Genomic DNA, 13,689 nt, shown 5'->3' with positions numbered 1-13,689 from the left:
CTGTAGAATGTAAGATAAATAACAATGGAGTCAGTTAGTATATTAATACAGTGATACAAATGTTTCCATTTCACTGATGGAAAGCATGATATAATGTATCCACATGTAGCACTGTGAATAAACTCTTAAGAAAGTATCAATTTCCATGATTGGCCACTGAAACAATGTAGCAAAAAATTTCCTCTCACTGCTGGCGTTTAAAACGCATTCACCACACGGGGAGGCAGGTGGGTGGTGAAATCTTTCAAAGGGACAAATCTTAAAGGGACAAACTGCAAAGGGCTGGGTGGGCAGTTAAAACGCATTCACTACGTGGGGAGGGGTGGGGGTGAAATTTTCAAATCCTTAAAGAGACAAACTGCAAAGGGCTTGTGTTGTGTGTGGGGAGGGGGTAATCACAGCTTAGATTTTAAACCCATTCACTGCAGGAAATGAAGATTTAAATCTTCCCAGGGCTGCTTTGTGGGAGGGTACTGAAATGGGGTATCATGGGATACAGTCTGGAGGCCAATTAATTTGAATTAAGTCCTATTGCATCCACATTCTCACTAATGCGAATTAACTGATGTGCTTCAGGCACTAATCCACTTGCAGAGGTGGTTTTATTAATTCGATTTTAAAGGCCCCTTAATTCGAATTAACAATGTGCAAGTGTAGATGTGGGAGTAATTAATTCAAATTAAGCCACCAGTGTAGACCAGGCCTACAACTTCCCCTTCAGTAAGTGGCCTTAACTCTCCCAGAACAGCCTCAGATATTAGTGGGTTTGACTGAGAAAGACGTGGCTCATGAAGCCCAATTTAGAGCAAAGCTACTCTCCCTTGGCAAACATGCAGGGGGGACATTGGAAACATCTTTTCTCCTTGGGGAAGTTTTCCTTCCCAGGACACAGCAGCAGTGTGCACCAGCCTGCACTAGCAGGCGTATGTTTGAAAAGTTTTGGTAGTGTTCCTGAATAGTACATACATCTGCTTGGATTCTTTCTTTCGTGTAGGATTACTCACGAGGAGGCTGGTAAAATTATTTTCAATGAAGTTGGATTGCTTAAGATTTAGCTGGAGGCAGGGCTTAATATATAGACAAAGATTTACGAACAATCTCCATAACTGAATGTAGCAAGAAAGGCTTCTGAAGTAGCCATTTAGTTGATGTGACTATCACTTGCCATGAGCATGGTTCTTCACATAAAGTAAAATGCAAGGCAATAGGCATCATCATGAGTTAGTTTTTTAATATGGAGTATTTTATCACAATAAAAGTATGTAAATCTCTCTGTATATAATCTTACTGTCATTTTGTTATGACAAGACTATCAGTTAATCCAGGATAAATGAGCGGGGAAACATTCTGTATGTTAAGTCTTTAGAAAGAAGCCATCTACATTGTATGTGAACTGAGTATTTAATCCCACTATGGTTCTTCCAATGTACTGAATTTTGCAAACGTTAGGAACTGTTTTCAGCAAATGAGGCAAGGAGAGGAAGAGACGCTGAGTATTTACCATGGAAGAGTGGAATCTCCAATGAGAAACCAGCAATGAGTGTTCTGTAAGAAGTAAGCAAAAGAAATCATTTTTTGAGATTAAAAGTAAGGAGCATAGATGTTTGTGACTGCTAGTAGTCACAGGCCACTAGTAGTTACAGATATCCAGTTTGATGAAAGCAGGCTATGAATATCCCCAGGATTTCAGTAACTCTTCTGAAAAGATCTTGCATTTCAGCAATAATCCTGAAGGGGATCATTTCAGAAGAACTAGCCTGCTTATTTTGCTGTGAATTACTATGATAGAAAATGGAGGCAGTTAAATGACACTAAGGATTGCTGCATCTTTAAAGATCTTTGTTTTTCCTTGTTTTAGGCATCTCTTCAGTCCTGATGTAGATGTGACATGATAAATGTAGAGTAGCAGCTCAAAGCCAGAGTTGCATCATTTTTCTTATGCTGCATGATACAAATATTATTGCTGTATTTCAGGATCAGATAAATTTTTGTACACAGGTATCTTTCAGAGCTATCTTCTCCGAAGTGATGGTGATTATGTGAGTTGTGTGGATTTTGTGCTTTAGCTCTTCACCTTTGATTTGCTGTAATATTTATTTACACTGTCCTGTTGATAGAAATACCTGTGCAGCTGGGGAGGGAGGGTATGCTACTGGTTTAAAGGCAAAGGAAGAGAATACAATAATTACTGTACTCTCATATTGTAACTATACAAATGGGTTCTATGTTGTACATGTCTCCTGATGTAAAATATATGCCAGGGTGGCCAAACTGGCTCATGAGCTGCAAGTGGCTCTTTTATAGTCAAAGTGCCCTCCTATTCTCTGCCTACTGGGGTGGGGAGCTTGGAGCGTCTGCCCTGCAGCAGGGTGGTGGGGCTAGAGGATTCTGGCCAGCAGGGAGTGAAGTATTTGGCAGGGGGGCTCAGTAAGTTTGGCCACCCCTGATACGTGCTTTACTGGCTATCAGGAATTTAGAAACTACTTAACGTTTTCTAGCATTCATACTTATCAAACATTATACAATCCATCTTTTATCTCTTTACTTTCAGCATTCTGTGGGTCACATTTTCTCATCATCGATGGGTTTGTTTTCTCTATGTAAAGAAATGAATGAAGAGGGTTGACTTACAGTAATTAAGGTGTTACTGCTTTATTTATTATATTATATTATTTATACCTTGCCTGAAACTTCATTGGTAACCATTGTAGTTTGGAGTATCTCTCTGCTGCAACTATACTAGCAAACTCTGAAAAATTCCTGTTTCGATACGTAAATAGAAGTCTACGTGTAACATCTCCTTTAACTTCCTAAGTGATCATCTGTTTATAGATGGAAATAACATGTGCCAACAGTGAGCTACTTGCCATCTGTCTCTAGCCAAGGGTACTGGTGAATTCCCCAGTTAGATTGGCCAGAACATTTACACAAGCATTTTCAAGACAAGGGCCTGAATCCAAAAGCCCTGGAACTTCATAAAGAGTTCTGACTCAAGATCAGAATTTTGGGGCCGAGACTCATATCTTCATTTTAAATTATGTACACAGGGTATATTAGGTGACAGTATTTTCACATCATATTCCTCCATCACTTTTTGTTTAATATTTACAATAATTAATCTTTCATTTAACTATCCCTTTACTTATACTTACAAATTATTTTGTATTCCCTGCTACTCATATTAATAATAGAAAACTATGCACAGCCCAAGGGTCTGATGTGCAACTCCCATGGAAGTCCATGGAAATACTGACACATAAGTGGACTGCACTTCATCTTATGTGACTGAGAAATTGAACTACACTATCATGGTATTTACAGGATTGGATTTGAGGAGCTGGGGTGGAACAGAGAGGAGAATGATGGATGTTGGGAGGAAGTGGGTAGTAAAGAATCCTGGTTTTTCTGGATTCTGGCCTGGCTGTTCCCTTTATTAAGACTCTATGCTGGAATTGAAATGTGCAGCTTTTGCAAGTTGTCCTGCCAAGACATTCATCAGGAATATAAAAAACTAGTTGAGAAGCAGTTAATGTCATCTTGAAAAAGAGAGAATGAATGAATATCCATTTCAAGAATAGTCTCCTCCCGCACAGTCACCTGTTTTGCAGACAAACTTGCCACCATTGTGGCAGCAGATTTCAACAGTCTAAAGCAATGATGGTCCAGAAAGGCAGTAAACTCCAGTTACAATCAATTTGAATAATTCAAGAGAAATGACAGATGGTTCTGACATGGTCACTAAACTTAAACAATAGGAAATGAAAGCACTGAGGTTGGTTTTAGGAAAATAAAATGAATATGAAGAGCACCAACAAAAATGGCTTCAGTTGTGTTGGAGTTATTTGAAGAAGTTATATACAAAGCATCTTTAAGAAAACGAAAAATATTTTTTTACCATTAATTTGACTTCTGCATCTCAATGCACTCACTGACACGTGATTTGCTTTGCTTTCTTAGAATTGACAGACCACAAGGCCAGTCAAGACTAGATAATTTAGCCGCCTCCTGGCTCTGTCTGTCCTTCTGTCTCTGACAGAGACACAGCTAAAACATCAGTGCCTTTCTTCTGGTCCTAAATTTGCCACGAAAAAAACCCAACCAAAAAACAAACCGTGAAAGCATGCTGGATATAAAGGATAGGAAATGTGGGATATTCAAAAACCCTCAATTGCTTGGTCACTAAAGGGGAAGGAAAGAACTTCTGATGAAACTTTTAAGTTTAGTGGATCTACCAGTGATGAAAGTTCCTTTGGAATCTTCCTCTCTCAAAAATGATAGAGTACGAAAAAGGCAACTGGCTATTGGTTACAAGAAGTGAAAAAACAAGGCTGGGATTGGGATGTTGACAGAGCTAGAGTGAACACTACTAGACAGAAGTGCACTTGCAGAAAAGATTAGAGTACATGAGACTTACTGTAACTATAGTGACACAGCAAGAATCAAATTTCCTTTGGTGTAAGTGCCTTGTTAGCAGTAGCTAGGCAATACAAGATCCCAGGGAGGTAACTGAAACCAAACAGAAGAAAATGTATGATACAGAGTCAAAACAGCAAACAAATTCCAATCATGGAAGTAACAACTATCAATTTCATCAACACATTCATGCAAAATCTAATATGAAAGAATAATCTCTGGAGTGTCAGAAACTTCATCTTGAGTCTGACACTGACTCTGGCCTTCACACGTCAGTTAACTTCTTTGATCTGGACAAGCAAGTGAATGAGGACAGACACAGGGATGGATTTAAAGTGGAAGGCTGCAACTTTTTATTAATGCCCCATTCCAATGTCAAATTTTATTTGCCATCTCCCCATACCAGCCCTGTAGGTGAGTCCAGTGCAGGGTTTACAAGGCATCCATCATAAAGCCCATATCTCAGGATAGACTTTCCACTGCCTACCCCAAGGATTCATCTTACTGTTAATCCTCTCCCCTTCCACTTTGTGCAGGGGACAGAAGATATCAAAGAGGGATGCTGGTCTGTGAGAACTTCAAGTCTTTTTCTTTAGCTGAGGGGTTGCACCATCAAAATCTCACATTTTATTTTCTGGTTGCTATCCCTTTTGGCCTCTTATCTGTACTGATAAAAAGCAGTGGCCCCTCCCACTGGGATGCCAGCAGGGGTTGGGCCCTGCCCCCTCTGGGAAAACACATGCTGGAGGAACAGCAGCTGGTGAGTTCCCCACTTTCCCAGGGGAGGTGAGGCTTGGGTTTGGGCTTCTGCCATGTAGTGGTAGGGGACAGGCTCTGGCCATGCAGTGGTGAGCTCTGGCTACAGGGCTTTGGGCTCTGTTGCCCAGCCCCAGTTCCCAGCTGAGGATTCTGGTCCCATTTCCTAGCTTCAGCCATGGAACTTCAGCAGTACTTAATTTGTGCCAGGGCTGAGCCTTGGCACCTCTAGGTTTGGCAATTCAGAGCCCTGGCACCTTTGGGCTTGCTGCATCAGTTATGAATGTAAACAAAAAAATTGCTTGAGCCCTGGTACCTTATATTACAAATCAAGTGTGGGGCTATAGCCCCAGGCTCACCAGCCCCCTCTCCTGCACATTGCTAGGGTTGCCAGGAATGAGTGATAGCAGGGCCTTGGGGGAAGAGGTGAAGTGGGGGCATGCCTTGGGGGGGACACCTGGTTTACATAATACTTAAGTCCAATCTCAGTGCAGGAGACTGGACTTGATGGCTTATCAAGGTCCCTTCCAGTTCTACATTTCTATGATCTCAACTCTGAAGTATTCTCATAATTCAATCTTACTCTGTTCTGTGTAACGCTCAAGCATGCAAAGCTTAAGAAAAGTTCTGTTACTACTTATACTGTGTGTGTGCTATGAGCATGAGAAGGCCAAGTGCCTTTGTTAAGAAGGAAAATGAAGGGCTTTTTTTTTTTTTTTTTTTTTTTTTTTTTTTTTTAGATAATTCTGTTTCATTGTTGCAGTGATGTTTTATAAGATCACTTCATTGGGGGAAAAACAAGTTTCTGAAGAATTGTTGGTTTAAATCAAAGATTGATAAATCCTTCTGAAAAAGACTTTGTCAAAAGGGACAATTGCTAGCAACCCTTATCAAAGTAATAGTATATTTTCTATGCATGCAGTAAAGCTATCTTTACTATACAGCAGTGGTGTCTCTAGTGCAGTGTTGTATATTCTTTCCCAAGGTTTTTAAACACAGAACATTTTTTTGTATCTGTGTCTGAAGCTATTCTAAACAGTTTAGTAGAAGCTATTCCTACAAAAGTAACTTGATCATAGCTTAAAAAAATTGCCGTGTTTCCCGGAGATATGCTTCATAACTGTTCTTTTTTCTAGGTGGTTGGTAACTAGGCTGCATGACACTCCAGGGAAATTGAACGGTTTCATTTATTTCTCTACTAATTCTTTTTTCATTTCCCACTCTTGCTGCTGGTACGAATACAGGCTGTGAAGATGGTGTTACTGTGAAAAATTTGCACTGGGGTTGTGTGTGCTTGCGCACGTGCGTGTACCCTTTTCATGGCCAAAATACCCTCTGCAGCTGCTGGTCCTTAAAACACAGATGGTCCATGGGGGTTTAACCCAACCATGGAAGGTGCAGCCTAGTTCAAAGATTTGGCTAGAACATCTCCTTAGGAAAGGTCATAAAATATAAAAAGACATTCTTCAGCCTCCTCTTTTCAAGGGTGGAAGTCTGTCTTTGGGCAATATAATTACCATATATATCAACTGATCTCAAAGGGATGACTGAAGGGTACACTGACCATCTGTATGCTAAGTGGGGGAAGGAAGAGGAGGGGGGAAAAAGTTTTGTTTCTGCAGAGAGGCATTCAGGTAGCCAGAGTAGACTCTTGTCCTTGCTTATTCCATCCCCTACAACTTTCTGTTTTACAATACTTTTTACTGTAAGCCAGGCAAAAAAGCAAGAGGTTCACTGGGACAAAACAACATTGCTTCCTTCCTCCCCCTGCTAATAAGAAACAGGAGTTGTGAGGAGGGGCTATTTATGATGCCCACAGGTCTCCCCATTCCTAAACTAAATTTGAGGGTTTTATGCATGTGGTTTTTCTATTTTTTTTTTTTTTTTTTTTTAAATCCAAGTTCAGGAAATTGGATTTACAAGCAGTACGGATTTCTGGAAAATACAGCCACCTATTGCATGGCCTCACTGTTCATACAACAATAGAAAAGTGAGAAGTAAGCCTGTCTGAACCTTGGAGAGACAAAAAACAAGGGCTACTCCAGTAAACCAAAATGGGTTTGTCTGCACAAATAACACATGGTTTTGGTTAACCAAGTCCCTGTCCACATGGCAACTTCTAATCCTATTAGGAACCTGGCATGTTTTACTGGCATTGTTTGGCTCTAAACAGGGTTTGTGTCTATAAGGCACATGGCAGTTGAAAGTATCTTGCCCCGGCCAGAGGGCCTAGACTGGCACCATTATAATCATGTAATCAGTGCTGTAGAGCAGTGTAGACCGGCTCCTCCAGTGATGTTTGTGGAAGTCATCCTTCTTTCAAGGTCTCTCTGCAGTTTAGTGTCTCAGTTTGCACTGCCCCATGTGCTGCTGCTGATATAGTTGTGTGTGTGTGTCCTCTGGGCACCCTATCTTTTTTGTTGAGGCACCAAGGGGTAGTGGTCCAGGTTTTTCCAAACTGCACTATTAGAAATAGTGGATGTACAACTAAGGCTGTACTTGCAGAAAAGCTGCTTTAGGGACACACCTGACCCATGTTACTTGTAACCAGATAAGATAATTTTAAGGCCCCTCTGGTATTAGAGAATTTTACAAAAACTGTCGACCAGTGCTATCCCTGCTGAGGTTCACCCTAATGTAGACAGAAGTCTCCAGAAGCTTCCATTACTTTTGCTACACTATTAGCTCAAACTGTAGAAAAGTAGGCTTGAATGCCATGGGGGTGGAAAATAGACTTGTCCACAGAAACCTTGTCTGTTCTAATGTTGTGTCCTAGCTGATTAGGGGCTTCTGGAATGAATCACACTGACACTGTATTTACTTTAAAAGTATATACAGATTCTACAAACTGCTTGTTTAATTCTGCAATTTGCAGTTCACCCAGCTCTAGCTAAAGGGCATTTGCTGTCAAAACCCAAACCTGGAATGGATTAATGTGACCTGGCTATTTGTACTTGGCACTCTAAATGACTGGCACAGATCACAGAATGGAATCTCCACAAACACTGCAGTAGGACTTCTGCTGTTGCTGCTAATATGGGTTCACTTGAACCAGTCCTAGCATTAATGGGAAGAATTTCTGTAACATTTCCATAATCAAAGTTCATGTACTTAAATTCAAAGTTAAAAGCTCTAGTGTTCACAGGGACACAGGCAGGCTTACCCTTCAATGTGAGATATGTTTAATTCTTTTCTTCAAGTGATATATGCCTCCAAAACCATAAGTTAGTAATAAAATATAATCAGTTAATTTTAAAAAACCCAGAATCTCTAAATTATAAACATTTTACCAAGTTTATAACATTTATAATTTATTTTTGTATATGTTCTAAAGATACAGAGTCTGTGAACTATAGTTCTGGGTTCAGAATTTCCAAGGCTTAACACAACACAACCTTGTTTAAGTATATGGCAACTATTTTGCTGGAAAATGCTTTCAAATGTTATCATAAAACTTTTGCAGTTTTCAAAATCTTCATTTTTTTAAATAAATCCTCTAAATTCCTTTTTCAAAAATCACCTTGTTTCTGGTCCTGCACACACTAACTTCAATATGACAACACACATGGGTGAAGTTAAGCATGTACATTTTGCAGAATTGGTACTCTAATTTTTTTCATGTACATTGTACAGAGACTATCATTTTTCCCTCAAAAAATAAAGACATTAGGAGAATATAAAACTATAGCATAACTACTTTATTGGCAAAGGCAGCCAAAATGTTTGAACAGAATATATACTGTTTTTGATAGATTCAAGTGATCTGGAGGAGGGAAATGAAAAATATACAAATAGTTTTCTTACATAGCAAAAACTTTCCTTTCATCCTTGTACATTACTTTTTTTTATACTTTACAACAGCAGCTGATCAAATATTTAAAATTCAGTAGCTTGGTAGAATCAGTGAGCAGTCTGACGTTATCTTGTGTGGAAGCAACTTTAATCTTATTAAACAGTTGTTTTGCAGTTGTCCAAGGAGATGAATACTTTTCCAAGATGTCTAACCCACAGTTTTGCTGAGTATGGGAGAATTGTTTCCATACCAAAGTCTGCAAAAGTGTCTCAGTTGTTGGATTAACTGCACCTCTGATCCCTTCATGGTCTCCTTGAGAGCACCCACTCTAGCCTCTAGCCATCACCTCTCAATGGGTGGGATCTGTAGTCTCTCTCTCTCTCTCTCTCTCTCTCTCTCTCTCTGGACTGGCAATTTAGACTGCAATTCTTTTTTAATTCACTGTGCTTGTCTCACAGGTCTGGCTTTAGTTCAGCACTTGCAATTCTGCAGTCTCCCAGGGGTTATGACCATTTTTCCCAGTGAGCAGCCAGCTTTCACAAAGCTCAGTACATTTATTTAGAATAAAGCATTACAGAGAAAACATATCAAACAGGCTACACACGTTAAGCTTTCTAGATGTCACCCATCTTCCATGTGGAGACCCTGGTAGGTTTCAAAGTCTTTCAAAGCCTGCCAGCAGGGTTCTGCCATCTTGGTTAAAGTCTTACGTCAGTTCAAAGACTGAATGACGGTCCCTTTTAGTCAGTTAAGGCTGATTCTTTGTACTCTTCTTGCTATTTTGTTTGCTGGGCCTCTTGAACCCACTCAGAACGAGTATATGTAACTTCCCCAAGGGGGGTAATACTTACCGGGAGCTGTCTAGCTGTCCAGGGATTTGCCGTAATTTTCTCTCCAAGGATTTTTTCTGGCAGGAAGCTTTGTCACCCTAACCCATGGAGCCAGAACACAATCCCTAGCTCACAAAGATACATTTAACATTTTTACAGTTGATACAATAGTCACAAAAATATTGGATGTCTGTAATATGACACATCTCAATATAGTCTCTTTTGAAGTGTTCATGCTTTCAAGATTTCACATCTGTTGCACAAAGCATTATTTATTCCTTAACCAAAAGATAGATAGATATAGTGTGCAGAGCAAACAGTAAAAATAATAAAGGCTTATACACATTTCCCCTTACATAAACTTTAATCTTTCCCTTGCCAGCCTTACTGTGTTCCATTAAACCTAGTTATCTTCATCTTTGAGTTGGGAGAAGCAGAGTGTGCTGCTGCAGTATGCTCTCTGTGGGTCTCTCTGTTAGAGACTCCTTTCAAGCCACTGATGACAGCTGGCTTCACCTCCATTCCTGCCTCAGCTAGACATTTTTGAGTCTAGGTTCAGTCTGGGATGAATAAATTCTGCCAGCCTAGTAAGTGCCAACCAAGCCAGGGGTATTTCCCACTTAATAGCTCCCCACTTGGCTCTCTGAGGATTCTTGGCCTTCTCTGCCATTGTTTTGCTTCCTTTTGAATTCCCCTTTATAGCCTCCTTTGATTTAAGTCTCTGCATCAGGCAGGATGATATCACTCAGGTAAATAGAGTTGCACCTGATATTTATCAAACTAATATAAATATTTCTCACCTTCTCCACAGGGTGGGAGTGTGCAGAAAATGGCACCTTTAGCTGACACAGCTATGCCAGCAAAAGGCCTACGGTAGATGTAGTTATACTGGTAAAAGAACTTTTTGCCAGTATAGCTTATTTTGTTTGGGGAACTAATATAAACTATACTGACCAAGAACTCCTTTGCCAGTATAAGGCCTGGTCTACCCTTAATTAAATTAATGGTGTAATTTGTAAACTGTTAAAAAGCCAAAATTGGTTGGTAACTTAAAAATTGGATGGTAACAGACTTCAAGTGGTGCTATTCTAAACAAAAAGATCTCTCAAGCATGCTTGTAGCTGTTTTCATTGCTTCACACGGCTTCAGAGTGATACTTGTGGATGTCTTCTGGTCTTGTTGTGTGGGTGGTCATGTTGATTTGTGTTGTGCTGGTAGAGTTGTATGGATTTGTATGGGTAGCAAATGAGGGCTGTGTGCTGCTGGGAGGAGCTAAGTGTATTTTGGGTTGTGTATGCTGATTGCATTGATTTGTGTCTGGGAGGGTTTATGTTGATTTGTGGAGGTAGAAATTGGGTACATGGGTGTGGCAGTTACGCCAAGTAATCCATTGTCTGTACAGTCTCCCACATGTAGCCAATGAAATTGTTGTATGCAAACTAGCTATAGGAAAAGGCCTTGATACTCCTATCCTGACCTTACATTGTCATTTACACCTGGTAGAATGACTATAAAATACTACAGTGATTTAGCAGCATGTTATACCCACTATACAGGTGTAAATGACTGTTAGGTCAGGATAGTGGAGAATCAGGCTCTTTTACTTAATGATATGAAAGGGTGTCTGCTCACATTGAATGTCCAGTTAAGCTAATTTAAGGAATGATTTAAAGATGTTTTTAGGCAATAAGAGCAGCATGAAGATGTAATTCCTTCTTTGCTATTCAGTGTATAGGTGTCAAAGAAGAGTCATGTTGGAACATCTTTGGATGCTACCATAACATAAGTTTATTATTACTAATAATTTCATATTCTCCATTCTGTAGATTTATATACTTAATTATGGATCAGTTTTACTCTGTTATGAAACTTAGTTGTGAACTATGCAATTCATATTGAAATATATACTAATGCAAGATAACTACGGCTTTTATTATTGCCTCTTGCCACTATGAAATGCTTTATATACATAATATATGCACTTTCAGCCCTCCGATTTAAACCGTGGGGGTTATAGCAAGATGCAATATCTTTTAGATTTACAATACAATTGTACAATTCTCTGAGTAACTGCATCTAATCAAACTTTTGTGTCCTCCCTAATTCTTTTCAATTTCTCCTTGGTGTAATCTTGCAAAACCTGCTATTTCAAATGACTTACTTTGAAATACTTCATCCTATTAATCATAAGCTGTGATTATAGGTTTAGACCTTCTTATATTCCCTTTCCAAGATCTATTTTCTTATAGAGGATAACCCCTTATTTAACTGAAGCCTTTCTTTCATGGTTATCTGGTTTTTTCCAAGACTATCCTTCTCTTCCTGATTAAACAGAGTTCATACCCACTTGATTCACAAGAAAAAGCCACCAATTAAAGCATATTTTTCCAAACTTTCATGCCAATTCACCACAATGCTAAAATCCAGTTTATATATTTAAAAAAAAAAATTGTAGTTTTTATTTTCAGAAGTAGTGAATAAGAGAGTATACATCTGTAATCCTTCTGCCAGGCAGAGCTGGCAGCAGCAAAGGGCTGGGTTCTATATCTATGATCAATGATACAACACCAAACTGGCTCGAGCCCCCACCCAGTCACCTGGGAAATCACACACTCTCCCGTGGGGGCCCCAAAAGGCAATGCTTCCCTTCTTGCAAACACAGAGTTTGAGTGTAGAAAGTAAACCTTTTAATAAAAGGAAGGAAGTAACACAGCACTGGCTTTGGAACCAGTGCAAACAGAATTCATCATTTCAATGAGCCAAACCCACCCCAGAGTACGGGGGCGTGTCCTTCGTCTCTTCCTTCTTGCTTTCCCCTGTACTGACTTTCCTAATTGCAGTATCCACCTCTTGGTTGGGGACTCAGCCAGCCACCTCTGCAGGCTCCTGCTGGACATGGGCTTGACCAGGCCCCCTCCACTACTCCCTCCTGCCCCCTCTGGGCCTTGCCAAGTCCCTGCTACTGGCTCCGACCGTCTGCAGGTGCCAACTGCTCTTGGTTCCTCTTGCTGGTTGTCAGTCAAGGTTTCCCAGTTCCTCTAGTGCAGTGTTTCTCAATTGGTGTTAGGGTTCCGCGGGAACGGTGTTCTCTGAAAAAGGGAATATGTCTCGGATTTTCCGGTGGAGGGTATCCAGTGTAAGTGTAATTTAAGTGAGAAATGCTGACCTTTGCTTATTTTGACATTTGAAGACTGCTAAGAGTTTGGGGGGGGGTTCCGCAATTTTTTATGGAGTTCAAAAGGGTTCCGTGGCCAAATTTAATTGAGAAACACTGCTCTAGTGATTTTAGCTCAGTGAATTTCAGCTTTCAGCTCATGGGAAAACCTCCTACTAAAACAGGAGCAATGTCCCTGCTTTTTAGCAGGACAAAAGATTGCAAGAAGAGTAACTAATTCTCCCACTGTTAAAAGATAGAAGATAGTCAATCCATGCCTGAGGGTAGCCCTTTGCCAGGGCTAGTGCAATCTCAACAGGAGACTTCTCACCCCCTCCCTGCTACTCTCACAATGCTGAAACATCTATCTGCCACCCTGGTTGGGCTCTATTTAAATGAGTGAATTTTTCAGCAGAACAGGCTAAAAACAGATCTGTTGCCATTTGTTCATACAATCAAAGGACATTTCATTACCTCTGCAGTTAACACAAGTGATTTGTAGCACAATACCAAACATATTGACCATTTCCCATCACGTTCTGCACCTAGTGTGCTTATGCAATATGCTGAGTACTTAACTGTACTCATGGAAATAAAGTGCCCCCCCTTTCAACTGCTGAGCAGGGGAAGTGCCACACATTCATTTAGACCTCTCTTACACATCAAATCATGGAACTGTATATGCTTGGGCAGATAGATCAAAATATTACAGAATGATTTGATTTATATTGTTATGATACACA

At 40.1% G+C, this 13,689-nt stretch overlaps 1 protein-coding gene across 3 annotated transcripts in view; it reads left to right on the top strand.

Moving 5' to 3' along the window:
* CTNNA3 (catenin alpha 3) overlaps positions 1–13,689 on the top strand; it is an 813,634-nt gene that overhangs the window by 112,399 nt on the left and 687,546 nt on the right. The gene's annotated exons all lie outside the window — the stretch shown is intronic.

Source organism: Emydura macquarii, unplaced genomic scaffold (genome assembly GCF_026122565.2).
Source record: "Emydura macquarii macquarii isolate MOO-44397 ecotype Brisbane River unplaced genomic scaffold, CSIRO-AGI_Emac_v2 contig_1390, whole genome shotgun sequence".
NCBI lineage: Eukaryota > Metazoa > Chordata > Testudines > Chelidae > Emydura > Emydura macquarii.
Note: the sequence above shows the minus strand (reverse complement) of the source record. Positions and strands in the feature narration are given on the sequence as shown.